Genomic DNA, 14,608 nt, shown 5'->3' with positions numbered 1-14,608 from the left:
TTCAAAAACTGCTGGCCATCTTGAAAAGTAGCTACTTTTTGCATTTGCTCCATTGCCATGCCATCTGTTTTTGGGTGTATATTAGTCATCATTGAGTGCATTAGGGTGCCAGTACACAAGTGTTAGCAAGCGCAGCTAACACTGCATTTTCCCCTAATTGTAGGGCTGCACCTGAACTTGAAGCAATGGTAAATCGATCTGCAGAATGGCAATTAGCTATGTGGTGGAAACTAATGCACCTGTACCATCAGCTTATACACAGGGCCGAGAACGTGCGTTTTCACGCCGGTGCAAGGTGTTTTTCTGGCAAAAGCGCCTTCTATCACTTCTGTGAAGTAGCGATCCTTTTGGGCGCGTTACAGGATCGGCAAGTGTTCCCATTGTTTTCAGTGGGAAACCTCACATCACACACGGTGTGCAATGTGTTTTACTGTACCATTGAAAACAATGGGCAATGTGTATGGAGGAATGCGAAAAGATACACTGCATCGCTCATGTATATGACTCCATTCAAAGAAAGGGGTTCATATTCGCGCAAGTTCTGAGAGTCTCGCAACGCACCAAACTGTTGCGAGATTCTCAGCCGTGTGAAATCGGTTTTAGGTTAACTACAGGTGAGCACGATATTGGGCAGAGAAACTCGGCTTGATATCGCGCCCATCAATGTGCATTTTACCCGCGGATGCAAGGCAATTTTCTGGCAAAAACGCCTCATACCGCTTCTGTGAAATTCTGATCCTCTTGCGTGACTTTCACACACAATAGAGGATCGGAAAGGTTTCCCACTGATTTCACAGGGAAACCTCACATTGCAGAAGAGCCTTGCGATGCATTAAAGGTCCCATTAAAATCAATGGGTGATGCGTTCCGAGGAACACAAAAAAATTGAACACGCCACAATCTTTTTTCTTGCTGCATCGCTGTGAGAGAAAGCATCACTCTAAAGAGTGGAGTACATATTCATGCGAGGTTTGTGAGAACAACTGAACAATCGATACTTAAACCAAATGATTACAGAATGAGCCAATGCTGATTTTCTTGCTTGAGCAATAAGTGAATGAATTATCATTGAGCATTTGATCGTTGGCTGCATTTACACTGAATGATTGAAATTCGAACAATCCAGTGATTTTTTTTTTTTACAATAATCATTCCGTGTAAACTTACTTTAAGTATTAGGAAATTGGATTATCTGCAGCGCTCCAATATGGTGATCCTTCAAGTTACAGTGGTCCAGGATACAATATTTTCAACATATAGACAGTGTAGATCTGCTGCATGTGCACTCTACCGAAAAATCAGCAGGGGCATTTCACTTGATGTTTATTATTTATATTAGTTGTCTGCTTATTTTTCTTCAACCTTCATTTTATACTACTTTTGTTGACATTTTTGGAGCTTTGGAACCCATTACTAGTTTTCCGTAGAGTTATAGTTTGAGCATACAATATGTTCTAGATATAATGGTCATCCCAGAACTAATTATATGTTAAGGGACTCCTATAAACTTCTGTGTTCAGAACATAGAGCAAGACAGCCACAAGGAAAACAAAGCCCCTGAGTTTGTCCCCAAAGCCTACAATCGTCACCTGTGACTCTTTAGCTGTTTCAAAACTACAGCTCCCATCCTGCAGCTGTCAGGGCCATTGTCTAACAGCTACAGAGTCACAGGTTGACGATCCCTGACTAATGGCAATCTGTTGTTGCATCTGAACCAAATGCTTAAAATATCTTGTTTGGATCGGACACAATATTTGTTCAAAAGGACAAATATACAGACTTGTAAAAACTTGGAGAACAAAATGACCAATGATGAAACTAAACAAGGGGGAAAAGTGAAATCTCAAGCTTATGTACTAAGATGGGAAACTCTACCTAGAGCGGGGTGATAACCCTGATGAGGGCAACCCTATAATGATGACCCCAGAGAGACCTGACTTGATCAGAACTCTCTGAGAACAGGGGTTGGAATATATATACTATAGTAGTAGCTGATTGGCCAGCTGGAGACACCCCCCCATCTAACACATACCAGCAGATAGATGTGAGCTGACCAGTGCCCAACACCGAATGACAGGGCGCACGTGGCAATATTGTAGCAGCTGACGCTGTGACATCTGTAACCTGTAGTAGGAGATGCAGGATATACTGTACACTGTAACAATAGCCTGTTTATAAGGGTTGGTTGGCTATTAGACATTTACATCTCCTATGCTTTTGGTAGGGATGAGTCAGTTAATGTGACTTTGGTTTAACAGTTTGTGATACCCAAAATGAAGTTTCTTAACTGCAGCATGGGTCCTTCTAGTGTATTGGGTAAAGGGACTGAAATTAGTGGCAATTGCTCACCTGACATGGGTTAACCTACCTTAAATGGGTTTAAATCTAGGGATCACAAGCATGATACACTCCGAATCTTCCTACTGAATGGTGCAGGAGTACCCATGTTTCAGCACATCACTCAGTTATCTCCATAGTGAATAGATGTGTGGTCTTACGTGTGTACCACTACATTTACTAGGGGGATTCGGAGTACGTTGTTCTAGTGAGTCATGGGGGTCCCAGTGGTCAGACTTGATGTCACACCCCTCCCTTTCCTTTTTATCTAACTCTGTCACGTGACAACCGTTCTGCAGCGCAGGAAGCGGCCTCGCAGGCTCTTAAGGAAACAATATGCAAAATAATAGTAAAAATCTGTAAGAAACATCAAACATCTTGTAAATGTACCCAACTACTGTAATGGGAGTTACAGCACCCCCTTTACATATCTATAAGGGGCGCAGAGATAGCAGCCACAAAGGGCTCTCTGCCACAGAAGTAGACTTAAGTAATTATATATAGCAATGGCTCTGCTTTCTGGCTCTTGGAGAGTGGTCCTGAGCAGGGGACTTCACCCTGTGATGTCCATATGCCCTAATAGGACTTACTGAAAGGAGTTATATTTCTTGAAACCAGCATTATGTACTATAAATAAACAGTTAAAGGATCTGGGAATGTTTAGCTTGCAAAAAAGAAGGCTGAGAGGAGACTTAATAGCTGTCTACAACTATCTGAAGGGCTGTCACAGTGCAGAGGGATCAGCCCTATTCTCATTTGCACAAGGAAAGACTAGAAGCAATGGGATGAAATTGAAAGGGAGGAGACACAAATTAGATATTAGAAAAAACTTTCTGACAGTGAGGCTGATCAATGAGTGGAACAGGTTACCACAGGAGGTGGTGAGTTCTCCTTCAATGGAAGTTTTTAAACAGAGGCTGGACAGACATCTGTCTGGGATGATTTAGTGATCCTGCATTGAGCAGGGGGTTGGACCCGATGACCCTGGAGGTTCCTTCCAACTCTACTATTCTATAGTACATAGAGAATTTGTGGTGCTGAACATAGCATATACTACACAGCTGCACTAATTTTAGATACTGTGCATTTTACACAGTGTAGCGCTGGAGCAAACATGATAGTGTAATGGCCCAGTACATGCTTTCCTGACCCCCTCCATAATGTCATACATTTATGTCTTATGTAGATGCTCTGTGCAACACTGTATTGTCATTGTGTTATGTGTATTACACAGCTGCAGCAAGTGAGAGGTTAATGTCTGCAAAGTGTAGCTGACTGTCTGTAAATGTATCAATTTATGTACTGTCACGTGGTATGAGTGAAGCTATAAATGTGTGTGATTGAGAGCAGGAAAGGAGTTCTATCCTGGCTTCCATTTGAGTTCCATCACGGAGGATAAAGAACCCTCATGTGTTGAAGATGTAAGAGGATGAGAATTTTTCCGAATGCAAGGATCAGCATGGTCAGTAAGTGAGCCCCCAGAGAGAGAGCGTGAGCCAGTCCTAAGGCTTTCCTACACAAGGCCCAGTACAGAGGTACTCTTCTACTCAATTGTTCACGCCCAAGCGTCCTGGAGTCTGGGACCGCTGGGTGGAGGTACGCATCTTCAATTGTCACACATACAGGCATCCTGAAGTCTGGGATCGCTGTGTGGAGGTACTAATTTTCAAGTCTGTCTGTGTATATTTATAACGCTACCTGCACTTGGAGCACTGTCTATCTTTGCCTTGTATTCTTTGCAGTGTTTATTCAAGTAAACGTTATTCCAGGCCCTGACCATTTCTGGAGACCTGAGGTACTATATCTCTGTCTGTGGCTCATTTATTTTCCCGACGATGTTCATGCCTGTGGGTACCGAAACGGTTGCGTCATCCGTGACAACCACAATCCCTGTTCTACCATCTATTGGGCATCCCTATCCTAGGGGTGTCTGGAAGAGGCCCAGCACTGCCCTGGCCTTGGGTGTGTGCGTCCGTCCAGGAGGGAGTGTAGTAAGTGCCGCCGTGACAAGCCAGCATCTCGCCCTCCCAGCTCCTCAGCATATGCCATGTGTCCGGGGTCACCCTACGGGACGCTGCAATAGGCAGATACTAAATCTGATTATGCTGTAGTTAAAGGGTTAACAATGCATGTTTTCTGAAAATATGTAGATTGTATAACTCTTCTTGCTGATTAAATGACTTATCAGTCATATCTAGGAGACACTTTATGCTAAAATCATGGCACTTAAAACCTGAATTAGAACTCATAGCTGCCGGCACAATTGCTGGGTCTATGGGAAATAATTGGCATGGCCAGACTGATGAAAATTGTATTGCAAGTGACAAAAAGTAATTTGCACTAGGACTTAAAATAAAATACCCTACAATGTGCAGAACGCAGAGTGGAGTGATACCAAATATTATATTACATAGATTTTTAGGAAGTAATATTTCCCCTTAAATAAAATTTCACTTTTGTTCACTTTTGGCACTGATTTTTCACTGGTCATAATTAGCAGATAGACTTAGGGGATAATCTTCCCTACTGTAAATTATAAGAATATAAGAAGTCACCAAGAAGTTCTGGTAGTCCATGAGCAAATATTAATCTGTTGCTGAAGCGTCTTTTTAAAGGTAAAGATGGAGCAGTACATGTCAATCAGTGGTTGGCATAGGACAGTGGTAGCGAACCTATGGCACGCATGCCACAGGCGGCATGCAGAGCCCTCCCTACTGGCAAGCGCCGATATCGGCCGCTCACCACTTATGAATACAGACAGGGGCCGCGGCTCACCGGCCGGCATTCACTCAGCTGCGCTGCTAGCACCGCAGATCCCAGCGCACACTGTGACGTCAGTGGGCAGCCAGGATCCTGCTCCCCCAACGTCTCCTTGGTAAGCATATTAACTTTTTCCACCACACTTCTGCCCTATTCAGCAGGTTGCTGGCATTGCTGAATAGGGCAGAAGTGTTGTGGAAAAGTTAATATGCCCTCAGTACTGGTGTATTATGTCGCCACCGGAAGTAAGGGGTGGTGACATAATACACCCGATAGACGCCTCCAGCTTCTGATTGGCTGGAGGCGGAGGACTGAGGCGAGGCTATTATCACTGAGGGCTGCTGTGGGGGGTCACTATTACCCCTGGGATGTGTTTACACGTGGTGGAAATGGGCAGGGCTGTTTCAAAATAGACCGTGCAGATTTTGACAGCTTTTTGGATGTGGAAATGCTGCAGAATTTTCCACAGAAATTTCAGCTAAGGACAATTTGAAGTATTTCCGCATTCAAAAAGCAGTCAAAATCTGCACGCTGCCTATTTTGAAGTGGCCCTGTCCTTTTAAGAACGACGGGGGTCAAATCGTACGCCGTGATAAGCCACGCCTCCTGACACGTTGGCACTTTGCAGTAAATAAGTGGGTTTTGCATTACAGTTTGGGCACTCGGTCTCTAAAAGGTTCGCCATCACTAGCATAGGATGAGAAAGTTTCTGCAAAAATGATATGACAGAGTAGTGTGTAATTAACTACACAGCAACCATCAAGATATAGTTTGTGTGATGTCTGTTGTTGCAACCAGTGTCATTTGCAGAGGGACGTGGCTTGAAAAGGTTTTTCCAATATTTTTTATATTCATGCCCTTTTCTTAGACCATGAATATCAGATTGTTAAGGTCCAACTCCGAGCACCCCTACCGGTCAGGTAATTGATGGGACAGTGGTGTACCAGTGAGCACCCAATCTCTTTCATTGTTTACCAGGCAGAGCTTCATATATTTTGTAGTGGCTATACTTGGTATTGAAGCTCAGTCTCATTCAATCAGCAGAACATAAAGATGCTGGGAATCGAACCCCTACTTATCTGATATTTATATCCTATCTTAAAGGAGTTACTAAGTTGCAAACTATTCGTCACCCATCTGCAAGATAGGAAATCAATAGTAGATCAGTGAAAATCGGGACCCAATGATTAGATGCTTACTCGGCTAGTGTGCTTGTGCATGGAGCTGATTTCTGTAGGAAGCAGAGAGCCCCATTTTCAGTGCAGTGACCAAAATTAGTATTACACGCAAATCTGTAATTGAAGTGAATTTCCTGTAATACCAAGCCTAGCCACTGCAGTGTGAAGGGAGCCATCTGCTTCCTGAAGATATCAGCTCAGTGCATGAGCACACCAGTTCAACAAACAGCTGATCTGAAGGGATCTCTGGTAACAGACCCCCAACAATCTACTATTGATAGCCTATTTTAAGCATATGCCATCAATAATTTACAACTGGACATCCCCTTTAAGGAAAGGCCATCAATATTAAAGTTTTGAACAAACTTTTTAAGTGTTCAATTTCTCTACAGCATTACCACAGGGTAAATGAAGCATGGCATGGTGACCAGTAACATTAATGAAGTAACTGTGTGAAACATGGACATGCCGGGGCCTTCAGAGAAATACACTTAATTGGTGAGGGTTATGAACGAGGGCTCTTCTCTATAATTTCACTATGTCCTATTGAGCTACTTCAAAGTTTATTTTTTTTAACCACACAACCCCCAATGTAGTTGGAGTAGTTCACAAAATAAACAGAAATTCCTGTTATTTAGCCAGTACTAAATAATCTCCACAATGGGATGGCGGAATCTAACAAAACACATGATTCACCAAATTTAATTAGTAGTAAGATCTGCTAATAGGTGACAATCAACACATTGTACAGCAAACAATGACACCATCATGTTGTCATTATCAGTTATTAAATCCAATTATACATAGAGATTACTGATTTGTGGTATATAGATTGTAGATTAGTGAGTAGACATTTGCATCAGTTTCCATATGATTCATTGCATATTCTTAGCATTCTATTGTATTCTGATTATTACATGTGCACTAAAAGTATGTAAAGCATCCTAAGTATGTCATTAGATACATTTCCTGGTTAATTGTTTCTTATGTAAGAGCTGCATTATTTAAAGAATAACTAGCATTTTAGATACCTTTTCAGAGTAAGCTGCTGAGTGTGTAGACGAGAAATAGCACTATTTCTGGCCATTACATTCTTGTGTTCCGCATTTATCCCCATTTCCCTAATAGGATGTATTAGATCATTCTCAGTTCTCTCAGAAGTGGTGAAAGAAGCCTCCTGTTATGTTGTTTTCTATACACTGTGCACAGAGAACTGCATATTCTGCTCTCTGTCTAGAACACACAAGAGATACATCATCATGTAGGACAGTGTACAGCAGTACTGAGCAGTGATGATGTGATTAAACGGCATTGGCCCTAACAGTGTGTATGTGCGAGTCTCCACCTCACTCCTCCTTCTTTCCCCTCTCCTCTCATAGACTTGAATGAGGACAATGACTCGTTGCCTTTCTGTTCTGCAATAGTGCCATCTTCTCCAGTAACAGAGATAACATCATTTGACAGCAGGCAATAGACAACAAGTTAGGAGGAAGGGGAACCCATAGAGCCAGTATTTTAGAGGAACTTTCCAGCACAAAAACATCATTTAGATACAGTGAATAAAGTAGATTGCACGTTTGTTAGTTATCACTATCATGGAGGCACAGGTTGTTTGAAAAGTCAGAGATCATTTAAGTATGGGTAATTAGCAGCATGACAAGATAATTTGTTTTTAGCAAAAGACATTTATAGCAGAGACATAATCTCATCCAGTGGACCAAATCCATGCGGGAGACAGGAACTTTTTCCCACTTTACCTTTTAATATGAAGCAGTTATTGGACCAAGGTGATTGAGAATAATTAGCGAAGGAAATGACAAATATGAGTTTCTATAGGTAAACTGATAACCGTGGATAGAAATAGGTTCTAAATCTCTTATACATAAACTTATTTAGTCATGAAATGGAGAAAAGAAACAATCAACTTTGCAAAAAAACCCAATCTTTTAAAGATGCCGTCATTAGGACAATTAGGCAGCAGTGTTATTTTACATTTTTTTCATCTGTGCCTCACTGCACTCAGACAAGCATAACTTTTTCTGTGGTCGCATGGTTGGGTGTTACTCAGGAATGTTGGTTGTCAGTTCTAGCCGCTGTGGGCAGAGTTTCTGAGCTCATGCTAGTATTGCAGTGTACATGTAGAGCACAGCGCAAAAAATATGGGAGGGGTTAAAGGGGATGTCTACTTTGGACAATCCCTTTTTATTAGGTATTCAATGAAGAACAAATGTCCTATTACTGGAATTTCATGAGATTTGCTGTAATGTGTGGAGGAATGTGTGGATCAATTCCACCGCCGTCAGTGGTTTAGCTATAGGGGTCCAGAGGTTCCCCTCTCCACAAGCTGGCTATTCCCATAATAATCTGGTGGAGAGCTCCTGAATTGCTCAGCCTCATCATGGAGAGTACTGTGCAACCATACAGTCTTGTACGGTGCATGGTCTTCTCTATCCCCTCCATGTGATCAGTGCGGGAGAAAACAGGAAGTTACAGCAAGGACACCGCAGGAACCTGGTTTAGTGAGTGACTACTTGCCTCCAAACAACCCTTCCATTACCTTCCACCTGAGATCCATACATTAATCCATTCAACTCCCTAGACTATCAGAGATCCTTACATTAATGTTTTCACTGCCCTATACCACCAGGAATACTGAAGAAGACCCCCTTACTACTTTAGGATCCTTTCAGATGGGACAATTATCAAGCGCCCGACAGTCTTCCCAGCAATTATCACTCTTGTGCTTTCACACAGAAGCGATGATTGCTCAGTAAATGGAGGCGAATCAGGCCAGACATTACATTCGGCTATCCACCTCCATTCACAGTAAATAGTCAGTTGTTCATAGATAAACAACTGCCTGTTTACACAGGCAGATTGTTGTTGTTTTTAAGTCTGCCTAAATTGAGCAATGAAGATAAGCAAATGAATTAGAAGTGATAAGAAAATTAATTAGAAATCTAGAGGAGAGTGCGTGCATGGTAATCTGAGATGAGTCAAAGTTCTGTGCACCATATGATCTTTAGAGGGGGACACCACGGGAACCAGGGAGCAGGTTAGTTTATGGTGCTGTAGGAAAGTGATAGGTTCCCTTTAAACCACCAGGTATAGTAAAATTAATCCCTTCACTACCTGAGACCATCAGGGGTTCTGACAGTAACCCCCTCATAGCCCTAGACCACCATAAAACTGATACTATTTGATCACTTAATAGTTGACTATTCGGGCATTGTACATTACTATTTATTTGATATGGTTTTTATATTTTCTGCCTTAAAGGGTCTAGTGTCCCAGTGCCTACCTAGCCTGCTCACTACCTTTGAAGGCTCAGAGGTTATATTGCCAAATATGCGACTGAAAGTTATGGGCAGGCTGTGGCTATATAGTGAAGTAATGTAAGGTGAAAACCAAGGTGAACTGTTGCATCAGGGCCTGTGAACCGTTGGTTACATCAGGTTCCCTTGCCACTACATTAGAATAAAGTATAACTCGGTTCCTATTATAAAGCCTCATGTCCACGGGGAGAATCCGTAGCGGGTCCCTCCTGCCCCGCGGACATGAGGGCTGAAAATAACAATTACTCACCTCTCCGCACGCTCTGGATCTTCCCTTCTTCGCGGCTTGATCTTCTCTCCGTCACGGCCGGATCTTCTTTCTTCGGCCCGGCGGATGTGCACGGGCCGCCAGCTGCGTGCCGCGCGCATGCGCCGGCCCGAAGAAAAAAGATCCGTCCGCGACGGAGAGAAGATCAAGCCGTGAAGAAGGGAAGATCCGGAGCAGGTGAGTATATTCTGACTTTAGGTCTCTTGCGGATCCGGACGGCTTCCATAGGCTCCAATAGAGGCCTGCGGGAGCCGTCCGCGCGGGAGACTCACACCTAAATGGAGCATGTCCATTTTTTTCCATGCTCCCTATTTTTTTAAATTCACTTTTATTGATCATCCGCGGGTATTTATCTACCCGCGGGTGGTCAATGCATCCCTATGGGGTGCGGATCCGCATGCGGGTGATCCGCTGCGGATTTAAAATCATCTTTTGCCCGTGGACATGAGGCCTAAAATAATGGTCTGTTTGATGTGTTGGATTATACAGAGTGCCACACTGCACTTTGGCTAATTGATGAGGGTCCTGAAGGAGGGGATCTCCAACTATTAACTCAAAATTTCCTATTAGATGTTTAAAAATGGGCTTTCTAAATGAGATAACCCCTTTAACTTGCTTCTGCGTCATTTTATAGTTTTCTGAATACGGCTAGTAGTGTACGTAACTGATGTTTTCATTTTGGTTGTCATACCAACGTCCATGAAAATGAAAGTATATTTCTCATATGTAGTATATACTGGATATACTGAACATTCAATTCACGTTTTGGCCTCCATTCGTCTGGGTTGCTGAAAAAGGCATCCAGATAAAACCATAAGCTATCACTTCTAGAATGGAGAACAAAGCTGCAAACTTTGGTCTCCGTTTCAGCAGGTGTCAACTACACGACTCTTTCTGGAACAAATATGGACTCTTTCTGGAACAGTATGTTTCCATTTGTTTCCAGTGTCGGAAACATACTGAAACAGAGACCAAAGCTTGCAGCTTGTTCTTCATTTAATATTGACCATGTCTGATTCCATTCAGCGTTCTGTCTCGATGTTGTTTTCAGCAGACCAGACCGACCTGTAGGACAGAAAGCCTTGACAGAAGGCTTATGTGAATATCCCCTTACATGAGGTTTAGTCCACATGCAGATGTTTTTTTCGTATAAGAAATCTAGATAAAAGAAACACAGTTCTAATAGAGAGAGATACATATCTGCTATAGCCATGGCAACGAGCATGGAAACCTTCACTCTTTACATGTTGGGTTTCACTCGTAGAACTAATAAAAATAATACAAAAGGGAAATAATGTTGTAAAGCAACGTATTTATGTATTTTATTACTAATCCGCTCTATTCAGAAGTTTAGAATCCCCATAATGAACAGGATGGCGATGTCAAACTGCTGCTGGATCTGTTACAATCACATAATATGAGTAAACGAGAATATTTTTATTATGCCAGATCCCCTGTTATTGTTCAGTGTACATTGGACACGTGTTGTCACTCAACTTTAAAACTATATATATATATATATATATATATATATACACACACACGTGCATTACATAACAGAAATCTTATGTCTGGCTACTAACTTCACATAGGTCTGCAAGCATATCTATCAAAGTGGCTTAATGCCACAACATGACAGCAATGTGCAACCACCGTATTTAACCTGGGTGTAAGCCTAGGGAGTGTCCTTCCCTGTCAGACTCCTGGTATTCCCACAGTTTGGTCCACATTGGACCTCAGGCGTGTAGCCCTCACTGCTCCTTTTCAGCTATCTCTATTCTCTCCCCTCTCTCAGCAGTAGTGTGGCTGGAGTTTTTAACTCCTCCAACCACACCCATACAGCTGTCGCAGCTAATTAGCCTCAGTCTGCCTGTTTTTTGCCTCCTAAAGGCCATATTTGTATATACTATTTGTGAGTAATTTTTACTCTTAAAGGGGTTTTTCCACTCCAGTTTTTTTAAATGTACCTAGTAGCGCCATGCCCAGTATTAACAATACCCTAAAGCCATTTTCACCTTTATTTAGCTTGCATGTCTGTCTGTTTCCACTTTCTTTGTTCCTACTGCCTCACTATAACTTTGGATGAGCGTCTGCGTCACTTCTAGTTCTGCCTTGTGGGGTCAATACCCATCAGCAGTAGTGCTGGCATCCATGCTATGCTACATCCATCCTTTTCCTGTATACATACAACTTCCAGACCATGCATATGCATTGATGGTGATGCAGCCATCACTTCTGCAAATCCCACCAGGCAATTAATGCTACGTCCCTAGTGATGTGGTGTACATTGCCCTGGCCGGATGTATCATTCAATGATTGTACACAATGTCGGCGCAACCTTTAAAAACACTTGGGTATCGGATCTATGCCAGGATGAAAAATTGGGTAAGAGGATACATTGGGGGATTGGTGGCAGTGCTGTAATGCTTAAGTTTTTTTTTTTAAAGTAGGACCTTCCCTTTAAATTTCTTGACACATTCAGGAATTGCCTGTGACAAATCCTGATGTGTATTTTGCAAAGAATCTGAGTCAGAAATCCAAGGTTGCCTTTTGGATTTTTGCCGAGGATTTACCGTCTGACTTGCAAGAGGATTAACTCAATTGTCATTCAATGCAGCTAATTCACAGCTTGTCTGTGCACATTATAGAATATACTGCATATTACATGCAGATATTATGCACTGCACATGAATGGGGTATGTAATATCCCATTCAACTGCAACCAGTGTGGAATATTAGTGGATTTGATGAGAAATTCACACTGAAATTCTCAGCAAATCCTGGACATACCCTTATGGCCATTTAAATTAGGCAACTGGTCTGGTTAATCTCTAATAAATACTGATGGGGTCCAACTACCTTACTCTGAGGTGTTGTGCTAAAAGGGTAATTATTAGCAATTAGGGATACTCTTAGAGATAAGCTTGGCAATTCTTGGGTAAGAAATCCCAGAGCGGAAATAACAAGAATCCTGGGGAACTCAAGCATCTGTTTACAGGTATGATGATTGTTTATTAGCAATGGTGTATGGAAACTGTTTTATACATCATAGGTAACATAGACAATGTTAATATGGCTAATTCCATAGCACGCCAATGTGTAGAGGAACCTGGTCATCAGCTGATCACCTTTCTTTCTGTATAATAATACTGCCCCATTTCCCAGTACTTCTGGAGAAGAAGGACCCAAATTGGTAGTGAAACTCTTACCCTGATTGTACAAGCCATTCATCGCTCTTGGAGATGTGATGGCTAAGTAGTATATTTTTTATTAAAAACTGAGCATCATTGTGGCACTCCATAGCACAAAGAACATAATAGTCTGCAGGAATACACAAGGGTTTCTAAAGTTAATTTAATCTTCCCCTAAGTTTGATTACTTTTAGTAGCGTTTTGATGGTATTCTCAGTTGAATAGGGATTTCCAAATGCTCATTCCTTGTTATATAATGCTTACATTAATTCACTCAGTCAGCCCTAGAGAAAAGCTTCTTAAATTTCATAAATCATTAGGTTTCCAAAGATTGTATGTTAAATTTCAATTGTTTCTCAAGATACCTCTGTATTACACTTTTCTATAGAACGTGCTGGTTGCTATTATAACTAGCGGAACCTGGTAATGTACAAGTCCATAGTGAGAAGTTACATGAGGTGCCAAATCTCAGGTATGCAGCTACTTGACACTCGTGTATATGTGTAGCAGTATACGGAGAGGAGTATTAGTGCACATATAAGGATGCTGGGCATGGTCCACGGGCTGAATTAGCACGGATCCTAAAATGTGACACATGTATAAAAAAACAAAGTCAGTAGCAGGTTAAAGGGGTTTTCTGGGTAGTTTGTATTGATTGTATAGTTGATGAGCGGGGGTCCGCCATTCGGGATCCCCAGCTGATCAGCTGTTTTAGCTTCTATTGTCACCAGCAGAACACATAGAGTATGGAGTGGAAGCAAATTCCCCCGACCCCAGTATAGTGGCCAATGCTGGTAACAGCAGCTGCAGCAGTCATTGATTTTATTGGGAGCTGAGCCTACAATTACCAGCGCCAGCCACTATACAGGGATCAGAGCGATCTGCTTCCGCTCCATACACTATATGTTCTGCTGGTGACAACAGGCACCTGAACAGCTGATTAGTTGGGCTTCTGAGTAGGGAACCCCCCTGATCAACTATAGATGACCTATCCTGAGGATGGAATAACAATTGCTTGGAAAACCCCTTTAAGACTTATTATTAATGAGAATTACCTCTTTAAAGTAAAATCACCAGTAAATCTAAATCATTGAGTTGTGGTCTGCCCAGCTATTAAAATTTGTTTATTAGTTAGTTAATTTGGTTTTTTGGGAAACCAAAGTGACCACCAATATGATCCTTGCTTTCTAAATGTGCCCAGAATAGCAAATCTATCTAGTTGTTAGATCTACTCACTATAGCAGTTCATCTGTATTCATACAGGCTTAGTGTTTTATTCAGTTTCTCAGCAAATTTGAATGCATTTTTTAATATTACAGTTACACATTTTACACAGGTTTTATTTTTTTTAATAAAAACATAAAATGATACCAAAATATGCAGCAACACTGGCAAAAACATAACAAACAGCATGAGTTAATATATTTTATTGCTTTCTAGAGCCAGATACAATTGGGAAACAGCTACATTGGATGTTTAAGAACTTGACATATGAAGTCAGTGGAAGGACTTAAACATGCATTGATTACCATTTTTGGA

Source organism: Eleutherodactylus coqui, chromosome 8 (assembly GCF_035609145.1).
Source record: "Eleutherodactylus coqui strain aEleCoq1 chromosome 8, aEleCoq1.hap1, whole genome shotgun sequence".
In the NCBI taxonomy this organism is placed as follows: Eukaryota; Metazoa; Chordata; class Amphibia; order Anura; family Eleutherodactylidae; genus Eleutherodactylus; species Eleutherodactylus coqui.
Note: the sequence above shows the minus strand (reverse complement) of the source record.